A 14,700-nucleotide genomic window follows, 5' to 3' on the forward strand; every position below is an offset into this window, starting at 1 on the left:
TAATTTTTAATTTTTTTATATTTTATAAATATATATATATATATGAAATTGTTTGATATAAATAATTATGCTTATGCGGCCTTTTCCTGTCATGCAATAATTTTTAATTAGTTGAATGTTTAACAATCTAACAACTAGAATAATTTAGATAACCAAAAAAATTGGCACTAAAATAGAAAATACGGCAAAATTAATTGCTAAAGTAATATATTGTAGGGAAATGATTAAATTAATCTCTTTATTATTAAAAATATTATTTTAATCAGTATTGAAAAGAATAAAATAATATCAATGGTGTGTTTGTTTCACGGAAAATGACTTACATGAAATATTTTTTACATTTTCCTGTAGTTTGTTTTTCATTGAAAACAATTTGGTTAATGAGAAATGACTTAAAAATTAATGGAAAATAAATCCTTTTTTCATGTAAATTAACTTATCATTTTAAAAAGTATAAGTCATTTTCTAAAAATTAATTTGAATCAAGTCTAATATTATTATATTAATAATAATTTTTTATTTTCTAAAACTATTTAAATAAATTAAAATATTAATATCAAATATTATAATGGTTATTATTAAACATACATATTTAATTATTTATATTTAATAATATAATAAATTATTGATATAATTTATTATTTAATTATATTATTCAATATTACAAATTTCTTTTAATAATGAATTTTAACCATAATAATTTTAAATTTTAAATAATATTATTAATATATTTTTGGAAACTATTTATGTTAATATTTTAAGGCTTAATGGTATTATAAACCTTCAAAATTTTTCACAAAAATCGTTTAAGCTCCTCCAAACTTTGTGCTCCCAATCGAACCCTAAACTAACAAAACTAGCCTAATGGGTTATTTTACTAATGTTGATTGTTAGCATTTAACAGTGGGATTGATGTGGCTTTTAACAGTGCCAACTTAGCCAAATGTTGTTGACGTGGTATGCCACTATGTTGGCAAAATATAAAATAAAATATTTATTTTTTATTTTCTTTTAGTTAATGTCTTTAATATTTTTATTTACTTTTTATATATTTTTCTCCTCACTTTTCCTCATCATCTTCTTTTCTCCCCAAATGAAACCCTAGTCGCCTTGCACTGTCGTCGTAGTCAGTGCTCCATTCATGCCGCCAATACCATTGTAATAAGCTCCACCGTCTTATCTTCACTTCTCTCGGGTTAAATTTTTGCAAACCCAAACCAAGCCTTCGAAAACTCCAACAAATGCTTGAAGCAAACAACCCCAATTCGCCACTATCTGCTGTTACTTCGGCCTCATTCTCTGGTATGTTGCTCCCCTCTACCTCTTCAGACTCCCCTTGTTCGAATCTTCAAGAGGTGAACTTGAACCTTGAAAATCAAGGAGCCCAAAGATAAGCTTCTTCTCTCTTTTTCTATTTTATTTTCTGATTTGGGTTGATTTTTTTTAGATTCCAACTAAAGGCTCTAAATTTCTCCTCTCTTTTTGTTGTGGTTTATTGTTGTTAATGGGTAACGAATGGAAATAGATTGCTTGCATATATAATTCTAAGTTTGTTTTTTTTTTCCTTTTCTAATTTCAATTCCAAAGAATTTTCATTTGAGAAATCTTGAGGGTATCTGATTATTGTAAATATAAGAAACCAAGTACTACAAAGGAATCTTGTATATTTGTAGTCATTTAGATTGAGATTTTTGTATAGATTTAGGGATATGTCTAAAGTAGAGATATTGGGGAGGCTTTAGAATTTTTTGAACTTGTAAGTTTTTGGAGATGACTAGTTTTCAAGAGAAATTGGAGATAGAAAAATTGATCGAACAATGGATCCAAGGGAGAAGAAGAAGATGATGATGATGAATGAAGTCATAGAAATCTAGCGGAGAAGAATTATAATGGCCTAATTTTCAGTGGTACAAAAAATGCAGTTTCGGAACCCCATTTACTTAAATTGAGCCTGTGTATATAAAATAGAAATATTTATGGAGTTAATATGAGAATATACTAAAGAATGGTCAAGTAATTTGGCCGATAAGTCGTTAATTAAAAATTAGGAACTAAATTGTAAAATTTCAATCACTATCGAGTTTTAATTAAAAAAGGCTTGAGAACCTAGATTACAATTAACCAAAGGGTCAAAATGGTTATTAAACCGTTTCCATTACGAGATAGTGGACATTGATGATGTTTTCCACTTAGATTATTTAATAATAAAATTAACATTATTAAGGTTTAGTTAAGTTAATTAAATTAGATTAATCAGATCTTAATTAATACATATGTGTGTTGGTTTGTGGAAGGAAAGATGAAAACATTATCATCTTCTCCATTTGCCACTGTCCTCCATTGAAGAAAAAGGGAGAAAACCTTAAGCTTAAGCTAAACATTCAACCACCACATTGGTAAGAAAACTAAGCCTTTTTCATGTAATTTTTATAGATTTATGATCATGAGAGCTTGATTTAGCTAACCTATGTATCAATTTTTTCAATTGTTAAGTTTTTAGCAAGTTATCATTATTGATAAATTGATGAATTAGGCTTGAATTTGATAATTATTAAGCTTAGATCATGATAGGGACTAAATTTTAAAATTAAATAAACTAGTTTGTTAGCTCCATAACATTAGGGACTAAATTGAATAAATAAAAAACTTGTCATAAATTTATGATAGAAATATAAAGTATAAAGTCCCTAATGAAAGAATATAAAATCGAATTTTGATCCAAAGTTAGGAATCGAAAAATATGATTATCTCGAGTTTAGGGAATAAATTGAATAAAAAGAAAAATATATGTGTATTTAAAAAGGGATTAATTAGGATCATGCATCTAAAGGCGTTGTTGTTGTGAGTCATTGAAAATTCATTGTGTGTTAATATATGATATTGATTTGATATTTATATATATTTGCATAGAACAAGAATTGGATAAAAGTGGAGCATGTAGAGGAAAGGCTAAAATTGTGGAATAGTCCTTCGAAAATCTACTCATTTTGTGTTTTGAAAGGTAAGTTCTTATAGAACTTACTACCCTTCCTTATTAAATAGGTATGGTTGCGTTTATTTTCATTTATTATTTATATTTGAACTTATGTTAAGGTTTTGGTGGAAATTGGCATAGTTGGCTAGTAACATAAATGAATTAAGTTGAATTGTGATAAGTGAATGATGTTATATCTAGTGGTTGGTAACTAGAAGAATGACAAGAGAACTTAAATGCATCATTAATTGTATGTGTGATTCATGTTCAAACTTGATCAATGAATTCGGAAATTGATATGGGATGTTTACAACTTATGTTTATGCAAATATGGATAATTGATGCTCATGTGAACTTAGTAAAAGGCTAGGATACAATTTTCATTTCAATAGGGTCATATATGCTTGTGTACGAGTTACTTGACAATATGAAGAATATGATATTTATTTTGAGATTCAGCATTTGTTGCGGATCATCGAATATTCACTATCTCTTCAGAGACCTTGGTGTGGTGGAGGGATGTATTTGAATACATATATACATTTGATGCCTACATGCTTTGCACTCTAGTGCTTTGGTGTAGTGTAGTTCACTCGCGTGTCCGAGTCTGTTTTACTACAGTTCCATTGGGCGAAATGTTAAAACTGAACTTTGAAATAGGAAAATGAAAATGAACCGGATTTAATAATTTATTAAGATATGTGGTTAAAATTTTATTCGCATTGACTAATAGATTAATGCAAGTACATGAAATGATGATGATCTTATATGATTTGGTATAGTTTGATGATTGTTTTGGTCATGTTATAATGTTTGACATATATGAATACTTATGTTTCCTATGTTCACTTTGTTGTGACAATATATGCCATGTTCTAGCTAGATGTATGCCAAATCTTTTGGTATTGAACATGCTCACCTATGATCAAGGCACGTGTTTTAAAATCCATTCGAACTTACTAATCAATAAATGCTTACCTATTGTTGTTTTCCTTACGTGTAGATCCCTAAATTGTGGAACTCTCAAAGTCGGATCAGTGCGAGTATCACATTATCATCAAGTCAGGAAAAGTATGTTCATTTTGGAACCTATAATTGTGGCATGTATATAGGGTCCCTTGTTATTTAAATGGTTGTCTATAATGTAAATGCTAATGGTTGGATTTGTGTATTAAGGTTGGGAAATAGCCTAGTTATGCCTAGTCTTTTATCATGAGTTTTGTGCCATTTGAACACTTGATTTCAAAAGTTTCATAAGCTTTATTTGGCATAGGTTGGCATGATATGATGTCTTGATGAATGTGGAATGAGCATATATATATATTGAAATGTTTTTGGTAGGAAGTATTGAATATGTTTCAAAGTGATTTTTACCAAAACAAAGGGTAATGTTGTGATGACAAGTTCCCAACGTCACGACTTAAATCAACAGTAAGTGACGTCACAACCTTGAGTTTTCTAAAGTTTCGACTAAACTCATTCATTGATGAGGTAGCCATGGTGTCACGATGTCAGCTCATGTGTAACAGCCCAATTTAGACCCTAGTTGGAACGGTGGTTTCGGGATCACGAATTCGAGTTAGAAAAATATTTTAAAATTATTTCTTTTGTTTATTTTGTGTGAATTTATATCTGTGAAATTTTCGTGATTTAATTTTATCGTTTGAGTGCCTGATCAAATAAAAGGACTTAGTTGCGTAAAATAAAAATTTAATGGTTATTTGTATAAAGGGCCGAAATGCTATTGGCTTTTTAAATGGAAGCCTTTAAGTTGCAATTAGACCATAGTTGCATGTGATGGACGGTAATGACCTTAGAAATATGTGTTATGTTTATTTATTTTTAAAGGGTAAAGTTGTAAAATGGTTAAAAACATATGTAATAATAAAACATAAAGAAATTATAATATGGCTTCATAATTTTGTTCATCCACTGAAACTAAAACAAAAGAAAAGAGAAAAGAAGGTTAGGGTTTGGCACTTACTCAAGCTCAATCAAGGTTCGTTTTTGTTTGGTTTTTGATAATTTTTACGTTTTTGAGATCGTTGCTTCGAGTACTATAAAATCTATGCTTGAATTTTTTATTTTGGTGAATATTTTGAGTTATGTCATTGTTGAGAGCTTGTGATTTTTGTTGTTTGATTATGAAATATGAAAAATATGTTTTAGATTAACATGTTTTGTATTAGAGTTTTTGATGATTTTGAGTAATTAGGACTAAATTGCAAAAATAACAATTTGAGGGACTAAAATGTGAAACAAACGAAATATATGGATTTGTATGGGTATGGGTAAAATTCGACCCAACATGGGTATATTAAAATTTTGTATATTTTGTGTTTTGTGCAATAAGGACTAAATTGTAAAAAGTGTAAATGTCAGGGGTAAAATGATAATTTGTCCATTTATGTGTTTTTGGACTAAATTGAATGAAAATATGTTTGAATGAGCTTAATTTGATTATGTTTAGATCAAGAACCAAATAAATCGGATTTGGATCGGGGGAAAGCGAAAGTTATCAACTAGCTGTTCCATTCCGTTATACATAGCCCGAGGTAAGTTTATAAGCAAATAGCCGTACTCAATTTTAAATAAATGCAAAGTATATATGCTGAATTTATATGTATGAATTATTATATGCTATAGCCGAATGTGAATAAACTTGATTACTATGTTTCTGAATTCGTTTTGACTGAATTACAACGTCCGAAAGCCCCGTATGAACCTTAGGAATAGTTAGGATACATATGTCATGACATAGGATTCCGATTTATGTATGCGAGTGAGACCATGGCATCGATATGTGATTTTGATATATGTGTGCGAGTAAAACCCTGTCTGGGACAGTGGCATCGATATGTGATTACATGTAAGACCACGTCTGGGACGTTGGCATTGTACGATTTATGTGTGATCATTTGAGTGTCCTATCCAATTCCGAATGGTTCATCGAGCAAAGACAAGTTGTGTTTGAATGTGTAAGATAAGCTAAATGGCCAGGTATGAATTTGCTTGTTGTTTATTTAAAATAAGGTAAGTGGGTAATTTGGTACTTATTTCAAATTATGCATAATGCAATTAAAGGTTACATGTGAATTTGGTAAGTGTACTTGGCCTTTTGAATAGGATTAAAATGAGTTTAAATTATACCTATGTATGAATACATGTATTCTGCAAATAACTAAAATGCATATAAAATTATATGATGACACATGAGTTTGTGTATTTGTGTGTATGTGAACTAGGTTGATATTAATTATTTGGCTTTGGAATTTAATTGATAATATGTTAACATGGCTATATAAGCATTCGGTTAAAGTGACAAATATGAATGAAGATATATATAATATAGATTTTATATGTTCAAATATAAATGTTTTATAATAATGTGCTTTGGCTTAGTTTAATTAAATTGATGATATTTTTGGGTTGTTCATCTGCTTATGACTTACTAAGCTATAAATAGTTTACTTTATGTATATGTGTGTTTCTATTTTATAGATTTTGGAGTCAAGCTACGAGCTCGGGGACTGTCAGCAAAGTTTCATCACACTATCAACTATATTGGTATCTTTATAAGTTAAACTCGGATTATGGCATGTATAGGCTGAACTATGCTTGAGATGTTGAATTTTTGTTGTGAATAATTAAAGCCATGCGAAAATGGCTTACTTCTAAGTTTAGTTTTTGATTATGTTCGATTATTGTTTAAATTGTTTTTGGTGATGATGCTATGAGTTATGAATGAATGGCATAGGTGATAAATGTTATACATTATGGAAATGGTTGGATAGTGACGTGAGTTAGGGTATTACAGTTGGTTAATGACTTTGGAAGTGAAATGAATGAATTGGCTAAATATGTTTGTTTGGTTAGGATGTGTTTTATACTAAGATATAGTATACATGTGAATTTGCTTATTATGCTTAGTTTTGATCTAATAAGTTCTTAGCTATGATACCTAATGAGTATAGTTTTGATAATTTGGTGATGGTAACTTTGGTTGTGTAAGTGGTTTGAAATAACATGATTCGGTATTACAGATTGGCTGATCATGTCCGAATATGATATACCTTTGTCTTAATATGTTTATTATTATGATATAGGAAAATTCATGTTACTAATATATTTATATAAATTATTTAAATGACTATGATTGTAGAAATGATATTCGGTTATGAGATGGGAGATATGAATATTATTTTTGAGCTACCTAGGGTTTGGCATTTGTGATTATACATGTAATGAAGTGGTTTGATGTATTATTTGAATTAAATGTTTATAAGATAAAACGATTTAGAATATAGGGATTGGGAGTTTGGTTGTAGTTTATATTCATTGACAAGTATGAACTATATATATGTATATATATATTTAGTCATATGTATTTGGTTACTATGATAAAACATTCATTTAAGTCATAAAGGTTAGTTTTATAAATGAACTATTACATGGTATTAGCATGCATAAATGTTCGGCAAAATTATGTGACTTATGTGGTTGTTTTCTTTGAAATTAGATATTCGATACTAATTGGGTTAGTCATTCTGCAAATATTTATTAAGATATTTGTTTGTATAATGTGTTGACATGTGAATTTAAGTATAAATTCAATTGATATTAGATAATAAAATGATGCTTGAGTTTGGGTTGAGTAATGATATCATTAGCAGTTAATTTGGAAAGTCAGTGTATACTCATGTATTTATATTAGTTGAATAATCATTTAAGTTTATATCATATCCTTGTTAAAGTCTGTAAATGCTTTAATATTTGAATGTTATAATTCATTTTATTTCATGTGAATGATATGACTGTATGTATATGTATGATATGAAATGCTTCAAATTTAAGTGCTATGTTAGTTCATGAAATAAATTTTGACTGATTCTCAAGACCCGTTCATGTGTATATATCAATATTTGGAATTGTGCTTTTGATAGGTAATGCCTCATAATCTTAATTCGGCGACAGATACGGGTTAGGGGTGTTACATCGTGAGTTTCGAAAACTTGTCAATGAAGTCATTAACTGACTTCGAGTTAGCAAAAGACCTTTTTTAAGCTCGTACAAAACTCTAAAATGATTATAAAACATATAGAAAATGTGTTTTATACTTTTAAGAATGTTGGAATGGTTAAATCGTATAAGAATTAGTTGTAGTTGCTTCGACAACAAATGTGGCATTTTGTAGCTCAAATCCAAAAATCAGGTTGGGTAAAGTTGTTACAAGGAGGAGAAAGAAAGAATAGAAAAAAATAAGGAGAATTAAAGAAAAAAGAAGGAAGAAATGGGAAAGAAAAAAATTTAAATTGCTTATGTAGCAATGTCATGTGGGAAACAAATGTGGCATGCTGATGTAGCAATGTCACATTGATAATGTTTGGCCAATTTGTAACACCCATTAGCTGGGTTAATTTGATAACCCGAGCAAAGGATGTTATATTTGGACTCCGAGTCAATTTAATTCAAATTTCATTTATATACTTTATCATTGTCATTTTAAACTCTTTTAAGGTATCTCAAGTCATTTCTGGGCATCCATTACAGTTTGGTTGCGATTTGAGGTCGTTCGGGCCTTTTTTGACTCAAATTGAACATGCACGGGGTAAAACATGGCACTTGTATTGCTACTCACTATTCCAAGAATCAGTACATTTTCTCTATAACTAATCATTTTTGCTCTCTAGAGTACTTGTATCGATAACAAGTACCAATACTTCAATTGCAGAGGACTCTAAATCATGCCTAAAACACTTTTGTTTCATGTCGATTTAAATACCAAACATTCTCAAACATATATCAATCATTTTAAACCATCAAACGCTTTAAAATATCATATAATTCATCATATGCTCATTGCATAATTTAAATGATTTCACTAGGCTATCAAAACATTTAAGCTTCTCTAAATACTTTCACTCGCATTTATTGTAATAGCCCATTACCCATCCCAATCGTTGGGTTCGAGTTCAAGGTGTCACATTCGTTTTCAAAATAATTATGATCAATATTCTTTCAATTTATACTATTAAATTATTAATTTCAACCAATACATGCATACAATTCGATATACAGTCGTTTTCAGGTCTTAAACAAGCTTACGGAAGCTCTAAAGCTAACCTGAGGTCAAATTAGGACCAAATTGTAAAAAAATAAAAAATATTGGGTTGGTGTCTGAATGTCAAAGGGTTTCTCATCATGACATAACATACTGAGTAGGCCTCATCCCATTGGTTAGTACTCGACATCGCATCATGGCATGTCAACTCGGTCTCATCGCGACGAAAAACGTTTGACATCGCGAGGTGACATACTAATTTCAAAAGGTCAAGTTTTGGTACCTATTTTCAATCATCTATAGAACTTCAAAGAATTTGCAAATAAAATTTCAGAAAAAATACATATTCAATGAATTCTAATATAGTTAAAGTACCATTCATACACGTAAGTTTTAATCCATTTCAACCAATTCATGCAAATTCACAAACATCTCATCAACACTCTTCATGGAACTATTTGACATATATATAAGTATTTAGATACATTACCATATAATTTAATAACATACCATAAGATATGCCAAACCAAATGGTGTAATATTCACAATTTCATATATATATATAAACATATGGTCAATTCAAAAATGCTAATTCCGACCCCAAAGTTCACATGACCACCTATTATATTAAAAATCGACTCAACTAAGGTACATGCCATATAACGAACAAAAAAGAGGTTATGTAAACATTGTTGATTCAGGGATCTCTAGCTAGATGTTGGATTCACTATTCGAGATCTCGAGATGTACCTATACTTGCGCATGAAAAACAAACCTTACGCTGAGCAATAAAACTCAGTGGTATTTCCGTGATTCAAATCAATATAACATAGATTATAATCAATTGCGTACAATTTATATGATTTCTAATATCAACTAATACAATTTCATTATATACCACAATTATACCAAATGCTTCATATGAATTACCTATACATTACTTAAATTAATCAAGCTAAATGGTTATATTATAACAACATTTCAATGCCAATAAAATTCGCACAACTATTCAATTTGCAACATTTGATCATACCACATTTTCTTACCAAATTGAATCAAATCATTTGTAACCTTACCATATCGACCCTCAAGATCGTCAACCAATTTACATGGTCTTTCACATGCTATCAATAATCAAATATCGTATACAATTACCTATAATACCACTTCATAACATTTAATCATTTTTGAATATCATTCAACCAATTCACAATTTGTATCCCCTATTAACATGACTCAAACTCAAACGGATACATAGATCCCAACCAACACACCAATTTGGCACCCAGTGCCTCATCGAAACATCCAAAGTAAATAGATTGCACCCAGCGCTTATCGGTATAATTGAAGTAAAAGTTGTGTCCAGCACTCATCAGAAACGTCCGAAGGAAAATGTGCCCAGTGCTCATCAACATATAGCAAAAGTAACTCGTACTCAATCTATCCTATGGCATACCAACTACATTCGACTATGCCCGAACAATTAATAGGGTAACCAATTTTTCAAATTCATTATATAGCTCAATTAACAATCTATCAATCTCAATTTATCATCAATTCATCATTTCATCAAGTTATACAACATATCTCAACTCAATTTCATACTAAACATCATAAATCATGAAGATATACTACTTTTCATTCTATTCAATTTAGTCCTCTATCTTGATAATCAATTCCAATCATATCAATTCAATTCAACCAACCATTTTCAACTCACCTTAGTATCATACTATGCAAAACTTCATGCAAAATTTAAATTGATCTGAATCGTAAAAATATAAATCGAAAACTCGAGCCTCTCAATGGCCCTACATCGTCTTTAGCTACAAATAATAATTCAACAATACAAAACATCAAGTTCCATATCAAATAACATTCAAGTTCACAGTCACACATATTTTTCAATTTATTCAATTTAGTCCCTAAACCTGAGACAAGCATAACTTTCGATCTAGACCTTTGGCTTAAAATATGATTTCACATATATGTATTAAGGACCTTCTACTTTCTATTCCTACAAAAATTTCATAACAATTTTTTGTTTTATTCAATTTGGTCCCTAATGTACGAAACTAATAATTAAATTTTACAATTTAGTTCTTTTCTTAATTTAAGCTTAATTTCTATCAAATTCACACCAAATTCATCCATTTCTCAACAATGGAAACTTTCAAAACTATAACAGCTTTGCAAATTGATACATGGGTTAGCTAAATCAAGCTCCCACAATAAAAAAATTCATAAAAATTAAAGAAAAATGGCTATGAACTTACTTGTAATTGATGGTCGAATATCAAAAAGAGTTTTAAAGCTTTTCCTCCATGGAGGATGGCATGAAAGGTTGAAGAAGATGATACTTATCATCTTTTACCACTAACATTTTATATATATTATGATTAATTTTAATTAAGCTTAATTAATTATCTTAATCATGGTTAATTAAGCTTAAATTTTTAATTAACTTAATTTAATGACATTTAACATCACATCCCACTATCATACATTTAAAATAGTTTTATTTTCCATTTTAATCCTTTGGATAATTGTTATTTAAGTCCCCAAGCCTTTTCCTAATTAAAAATCTATAGCAGTTAAACTTTTACGATTTACTTGAACCTTAATTACTCACAATTTTGGCTAAACTACTTAATTGAATTTCAATTCATCTATACACTAACTCCATAAATATCTATATTTAATATTTACAAACTCAATTTACGAAAACAAGGTTCCAAAACCGTATTTTCTGATACCACTGGAAATTGGGTCGTTACATTAATAAAACATAAATACTTGAATTAGGCCTATGTAGATGTTGTGATTTATACCATGAGTTAAATTTCATGCTTTTTCTCCCAAGCCTTGATGATTTAATGTGATGTGTTGATATTAATCTTCTTTCAAAGGCATCAGTCTAATCTTTCACCTACGTGTTAAACAACAACACATTAAGCTATAATATAGCCTAGTAAGTACTCGTGAATTCAAATCTTACCAATACTTTAATTTATTTAATATTAACAATATGACTATTATAATTTCATGAATATATCAAATTAATCAAGAGGTTATTCAATATTTACAAAATTCACTAATACTTTGATTCACTATTTTATCACTTCATGGTTTAACATGAACTATTATTAGAAATCACTTACCATGACTTTTTAGCCCATGCTAGACTTGTTTGGACAAGATGGATACACAGAACATAACACGATACATGGAGCACATAAATGCTGAAAACAAACGTACCAAAGTGTAATATCACGAATATCATGATAATATGAGAGCGTTCAGGTTCCTATAGCATGTCAACTATATGTACAAAGTTCAACACTAGTCTACATGGGCACTAAAATATCATAAAATTTACATTATTTATATAAGAATGTGATATTTCAGAATTTCAGTACATTTTTGCACTTCTTCAATTTAGTCCTCATTTTCATGATTTAAAGAAAAAATGTAAATTTCAATTACAATAATCATGAGATTTTATTCACTAAATTCTTATCCATAATGCATCATATATTTCATATTCTCTACATCATTTTCACTTATCAAATAATAACACTTAAAACTTTCACATACTTTTCAAGTTAGTCCTTGTTACCATGTTATTATTCATTAAATGATTTGGCATTCTTAATGGCCACATTAGCCCCACGTTAAATAGTATCAATTAATGTCAATCAAAGGGCTTATTTGGCCAGTTTTATTAAATTAAGGACTCAATTGGGTGCAAAAATTTCAAAGGGGCTTCATTGATTTTTTTTAAATGTTTGAGGGCTTTTAGTACCATTAACACATATTTTAATAATAAATATATATTGAAATTTATAAATTGATAATAAATATTTTATAGTATAAAATATTAATATTTTAATTATCTAGATATGAAAATCTTTTAAAATCATGGTTTTATTTATCTCTTCCAACTCAAATGTGTCACTATCTATTCTCATATATGTAATCTAATACTTATATTTAAGCATTTTACTAAGTTGGTGTCACCCTTAATCGGGTCATAAACTTAATTATGAAATTACATTAATACCCCTTCTTTTAAATATAATTATAATAATAATTATTATTATGACAATTTTGTCTTTTCCTGCTTTCATATCATGATTAAATAAAAGAATTAGAAATTACAAATCCAATTATTGAACATGTTTAATAGTATTAAAATACAAGTTCATTACCCTGTTCCTATATTCATTATTGAATAAATTTTAGAAGAAAATATTTTAAACATAAAATATTTAAAAATATTTTTCACTCACATCATGTGTGACAAAATCTAGTATACGTACTTTAAATTAAGTTTTAATTAGATATTATTTATCGAAACTCTTTTTTTTGGGGGGAATCGACTTTTTATTTTAAAAAACAAAAATGAAGAATCCACCAATCCTTTTTATTAGGTGTGATCGGATCACCTTGAAACTTAATCATTTTAATAAAAGGTTTAATTTACTAAAATGATAATTTTTGGTCTACAAAATCCAATAAGTGAGTTTGGGGTTTGGTTAGTATGAGGAAGGATTAGCACCCTCATAATGCCCAGAATTGGTACCTAGTTGATAACTTGATGTCTTAGCGTCAAAAATTGAGAATTCAAAGAGAATTTAAAATACGATCCCCTCTTTGCATGATGTTATTTGATTAAAATATCGCTAACTAAATTAAAATTTATGGAAAAGACCTTATCTTGAGTTAATCGAGAAGAAAATATCATGCCCCGTAGGTTAGGACACAATGTCTCGAATCCTCGAAAACAAGAATAACCGTCATTTGATTATTACCTAAATCCTATGTTTTCATTTTAAATAGGATATTTAATTATGTCAGTTCTAGGAAGAGGTCATACTCCGTAAGTTAGGAACACGACTCCTCGAATCCCAAAAATAATGAATATTGCCTTGGTTTTAATTATTTTTTTATGCGCTTGCACCGAAAAATGAATGAATGTATGTAGCAATATTTACAATGTACAATGTTGACAAAATTATGATATTAACAAAATAACAACATAAATAATGAAATAAAATGACAATACTATAGTGAATACAATAATAAGAAATAATAATAACAATAAAAAAATTCAATTAATAATACTATATGATAATAATGATACTAATAGTGAAATAATATAAAAAATTATAATAATAATAATATAATTACATTCATAAAGTATTGATTTTTGAGCAAATTTTTTAAAAAATAATATTAATTAGCAACGATAATTACTTAATAGTATTAACAGTATTAATAGTATCAATAATTAAAAATAAAGGGACCAAAATAAAATAATCAGGAAATTTGAGGGCAAAAATGCAAATTATACAACTTAAAGCGTGAAAATTTAAAAAACAACAAGTATAGGGACTTCTTAAATGAACAGAGGACTAAATTAAAACTATGATAAAACTTCAGCTATAAATAAATAAAAACAAAAAATAAAGGGGTTAAATTAAAATACAATAAAAATACAGGGACCAAAAGGACAAATAACCCATTTCTAGTACACATGTCACTCTCCAAAGGGTCAACAGTCTAAGGACCAAAATGAAAACAAGTCAAAATTAAATGGTATAATTTTAAAAAGAAGAAAAACCAAAATTAGGACCACATTGAAAATCGCCTAAAGGCAGAA

General features: G+C 28.7%; 1 long non-coding RNA gene across 2 annotated transcripts; it reads left to right on the forward strand.

Annotated features, from left to right (window-relative positions):
* Positions 1-1,396: 1,396 nt before the first annotated feature.
* LOC107955659 (uncharacterized) lies at positions 1,397-6,751 on the forward strand. 2 transcript variants are annotated; one of them, XR_005929841.1, is made up of 5 exons: positions 1,397-2,396; positions 2,911-3,001; positions 3,978-4,045; positions 5,445-5,529; positions 6,476-6,751. It is a non-coding gene; the product is annotated as an uncharacterized lncRNA (long non-coding RNA). The 2 variants fall into 2 exon arrangements; XR_001700053.2 differs by having other exon boundaries at positions 1,397-3,001.
* Positions 6,752-14,700: the final 7,949 nt, after the last annotated feature.

This window comes from Gossypium hirsutum, chromosome A07, assembly GCF_007990345.1.
Source record: "Gossypium hirsutum isolate 1008001.06 chromosome A07, Gossypium_hirsutum_v2.1, whole genome shotgun sequence".
Classification (NCBI taxonomy): domain Eukaryota; kingdom Viridiplantae; phylum Streptophyta; class Magnoliopsida; order Malvales; family Malvaceae; genus Gossypium; species Gossypium hirsutum.